We start from the raw sequence: 4684 nt of genomic DNA on the forward strand, positions 1-4684 counted from the left end.
GACACTGCTCCATTTACTACTCCATTTATATTTTTTAAAGGAGGAAGTTGCACTTAGTGTCTTCTTCATCAGTGGTTTTTGATACAGCGCCCCCACAGGCGAGGAGGGGAACAGGTTCCTCAAAGGGTTTGAATCAGTAATTCTTGAATATTTATCTGCTAGTTCCACTGACAGATTATTTCCATGTTACATTCTTTGGAAAACTTAAAAAAAATAAATAAATATTTTGAAATTACTAACTTAAATTCCTCTGTCTTGCTGAATAGTTACTATTAAACTGTTTTTGTCTTTTTTCAAGTGTACTAAGATATGTGCAATAGAAACAAGACTAAACATTCTTGGTAAGTTTTTTCTCCCATAATAATTACTGTACATTCTACTCATGTGAAATCCCAGCAGAACACATTAAGGTTTGTTGAGGCGAAATGTAAAAAGGTCCAGAACTGATTTTGGGTTTTCAGACACAGAAATCCTGGATCGCCAGTCAGAGGTTTACGTGAACCAGCAGACCTGTTTGTTTCCAGCTCTGGTCCAGAACAATGCCATCTTTGACTGCAGTGAAACACTGCCTGCCTGTCCCTCCATCCTTTGACCAGTGAACCAGATTCCCGCTGAAGTTCGGCTCCCAGCGTTCCCACCACTGCGCCAATGGGAGCGTCTTCAAACAGTGCCTCTGTACGCATACGACGGTTTCCGTGTACGTGGGAGATGCAAACACAGAGAGCATGGAGGGCCGTTTGGTGCTGGTCGTGTTTACAGAACCTCGACATTCTCCTGTTATTGACCTTTTCTCAATGTTACACAACCAAACACACTGTTTCTGAACTTTCCTGTCAGCAAACTATTCTGATTCTGAGTCTTTTACATGGTGCCTGCAGGGAAGGCTGGAGTAGAATATCCAGAAAAACCTCAGCACAGCAGCGTCAAGCAGCCAGAAATGCCCTGATGGAAAAACCGACTGACCTGAGCTGAGAAATTGAGATGTCCTTGTTCCCATAGTTTCTGCTAATCTGGTTGATCTGGAATCACTGCTGTTTGTTTTATAATAATCTATCTGCTTATGAAAGAGATTTTAGACCCTGCCAGGCAGGACACATTCAGGAATTTGCAGCAGTACTTTGATTTTGCTTGCTACCTAAATATTTAGCTTCAAAAAATTAACAGCAATATTTTTATTTAGCTTGTTTGGAGATTCATTTGGCAAAGCCATGTCTTCATAATGTTATTGTTAATTTATCAAGATCACAGTTTCAAACTTAATATTTAGCTCAAAAGCTAAATATTTACCAAATAGTTTAAGCTAACTATTTAGCTTCTTATTAAAATATTTAGTTAGAATCTAAATTATTTTAAAGCTAAGTAATAATCTTACTAACTAAATATTTATTTTGAACTTAAATATCTAAGATCATATCAAATATTTAGCTTGCTACCCTATTATTTTTGTTTGAATATAAATATTTAATTTGAAACTAAATATTTAGTTTGCTAAATAAATACTTAGCCTCAAGCTTAATATTTAGCTTTAGACTAAATTCAAACTTAATATTTGCTAAATATTTTTGTTCCAATCTAATTATTTAGCTTACTAGCTAAATTCCTGCTTTATTAAGCATTAAACAAAATAATTAGTTTAATACTTAATATTTAGCTTCAAACTAATTGGCTTGCTAAGTATTTATCAAGATCACAGTTAACTTGCTAAATAGTTAGCTATTTAGCAAGTTAGTGAAGTATTTAGCTTAAATGTTTAGCTTTAAACTAGATATTTAGCTCGCAATTTAGCTTCACACGTTGCTTGTTAGCTAAATATTTAGCTTCATGCTAAATATTCAGAGGCTAATGAGACATGTTCATATCAGCAGCTGTAAGGTTTTATCCGTAACATTCCGTTTGTCCCAATTGTTCACCAACGTCAGACCTAATTTTCTAGAAATCGTGCTAGCGGAGCTGCTTCCGGTGAGAGCGACGGCGCGGACATGTTCCCGCCTCTCCCTGCAGGTGAGGCTGGAGGCTGTGAGAACGGCGCTAATGTTTACCATGTTTCTGCCCCCATGAGAGCCGCATGTGAAAACCGACACCTGCGCTCCCATTACGCTGTCTTAGGACGGCCATTGAGGCTTGTGTTTGTTTGTGTAACAGTAAATTTCTCCTCTCCGTCGTGTAGCGTGTTTGTGTGCGACAGAAGCCCAGTGGGAAGCGGAGGCCTGGCGCAGATAAACAGTGAGGGAGAAAATGGCGGACACAGCTGGAACTGGCTTGGAGCTTTCCTAACATCTAATAGATCACTTCACGTCCCCTTGAAGTGTCTCCTCTGGGATGCAACAACTTTTAAAGAGGTTTGTGTTCATTTCACATGAAACATCTCAAGTGTAATAGCCCCAACTTTCTCACAGTGCAGAAATACAAATTCACCAAGTTTGGCATCTTAGTACACTTGAAATAAGACTAAACTAACTTAAAAATAACTTTTTAGCAAGTGGTTTTTGCAACAGAACTAATATTTGTTCACCAATATTAATGAAATATTGACTTAAAATAAGTTTCTGTATCTTAATGAAAAACTACAACTAGTTTTGTATTATTTCAAATACTAGAAACTTGACTAAAATACAGTACTTAGTCATATTTTTGTGTTTTTCAATTGTTCAAGGCCTGATAAAGGATGCACTGCAAAAACACAAAATCTTACTAAGTAGACGTTTCCAGTGCAAATATCTCAGTGCATTTTAAATAATACAAAACTTAGAAGTAACTTTTCAGCAAGAAAAGTTTAAGTTAATAATGTGCAAATACTGATTAAAAAAAGGATTAGACAAAAATAGTTGGTAATATTTTCTTTGTTTTTTCAGTGATTCTACCACAAAATTACTTATAGATGTAAGAATACTAAAGAAAGATACAGTAAATGTCCCCACAAATTTGGATTAGAGATTAAAAATAAAAAAAAACACATTAAATCTTACCAAATATTTTTGGTTGGGTTATAATGCTAATATTTTAGTACACTTAAAATAAGACAAACTTTTCAGCAACATATAGGAGCTTGATTTAAGTAAATAATTCCTTAATATTGATTTGAAAAAGGGCTAGTTCCATTAGCAAAGTATTCCACTAACAACTATATATTTTTTCTAAGTGAGATGAGCTAGTAATTTGTAAAATTACTAGCTCAACATATAGGAGCTTAAATCAAGCTCCTATATGTTGCTGAAAATTTATTTCTAAGTTAGTTTAGTCAAGTGATATTTGAACTATAATCTAAATTGGTTAGATTTTGTGTTTTTGCAGTGTATGTATCAGTTTCATCTCTGACTCTTTGTTACACATTTCCATTTAAAAAGACTCATCATGTGTGTGTTTTAATATCAATAGCCTTTATGTGGTCAGCAGCACCAAATATAACCTAATTATGGCAGCTGGGGTCAAAGGTCACAGCTGGGTGCCTTTAGGACTTGGAGGCTGTGCTGAAAATGGAGCTGCTGTGCTGGAATGCAGGAACTTCCTGTGTTTTGGCTTCTTTTGTCACTTTGATATATTTATTCAAAATATGTTTTAACAAAAGAAAAATGATTTTAAAAACCTTCTTAATCAGCTTTTACTCTAATATATTCATTTAATTATAGTTTTTGCAGACATTTTGTGCAAATGCTTATTTTGAAGTGCGTTCAGTAAAAATCATGGTCAGTTTCCTTCATAGTGAACAGTTTTCATCTCTTTTAAACAGAGTTTATCTCATTTTTTCCATAGAAAATGTCTTCTGGCTGTGATTGGTTGTGGGTTTTCTTTAGTGTATACCATAGAAAACAACTGGATCATTTTTTCCCCGCCTCAAACAGCTGGCGTAAATAAACACCGTCATTGTACAGCAATGATATTTTGTTCCTGCAAACCCCAGAAAGATGCCAGAATCCCACAGCACCTCATTTCCATGAGGTAGAACCTAACCTCATGGAAATTTCCCCAAACATCTCCAGGTTATCAGTTAGAGTGGGAAACATGGAAAAAACGGGGATTTCACTGCTTACATGAACAGGAAAGGCTTTTTAAGGTAAAAACGGGTCGACTCAGCTCTCTGCGCTGTTTGGTGTTTTTATATTACAGTTGGGCCGAAAGCAGCACGGCATGATTTATATTGACCCGTTGGAGTGTGACATCACAAGATCCAGCCCCACAACTTCCTGCTGGAGGGCAAAAGGCTGCTTGCTAACAATGACTAGCATTGGTTTGAGCTGTTATCAACATAACGCACTAAATCTTAAATGTACGCCTGAAAAAAAAATGGACGCAGTGCTTGGTTACATTACAACAACTCGATGACAAGGTCAGGAAACGGTGCTAATTAAGAAAAAAGTGAGGGGGGGGGGGGAAGCAGGTCAGTTTTGCTAGCTTGACTATGATGTGTGTAACATGTAGAAGGGCTGCAGAATTTGTGTTTCGGTTTACTTATAAAAAAAGGCAAACTAAACATCAACTCTGACAGATCATCAGTTCAGCAGGTGTTTAAATTAGCTAATCAACCACCGCTGTGTTTGCTCAGCTAATAGCAGCGGCAGCTAATCTACAACAACAATCACTTATTAATAATCACAAAATAAACATCGAGCCTGAAAACATAAAACTGTAACGGACTGAATGTTTTGTTCTTTGTGTGGGAAATGTTTGAGCTTTTTGGTGTTGAATC

At 36.3% G+C, this 4684-nt stretch overlaps 1 protein-coding gene across 1 annotated transcript in view; it reads left to right on the top strand.

Annotated features, from left to right (window-relative positions):
* The first annotated feature begins 1921 nt into the window (after positions 1 to 1921).
* The window catches only part of LOC103156087 (STIP1 homology and U box-containing protein 1-like), a 22707-nt gene continuing 19944 nt past the window's right edge, over positions 1922 to 4684 (top strand). Inside the window, exons 1-2 of the mRNA XM_016664052.1 lie at positions 1922 to 2001; positions 2189 to 2339. The gene's annotated coding sequence lies outside the window, so the exon portion shown is untranslated. The remainder of the gene's footprint in view (positions 2002 to 2188; positions 2340 to 4684) is intronic.

Source organism: Poecilia formosa, unplaced genomic scaffold (assembly GCF_000485575.1).
Source record: "Poecilia formosa unplaced genomic scaffold, Poecilia_formosa-5.1.2 Scaffold463, whole genome shotgun sequence".
Classification (NCBI taxonomy): Eukaryota; Metazoa; Chordata; class Actinopteri; order Cyprinodontiformes; family Poeciliidae; genus Poecilia; species Poecilia formosa.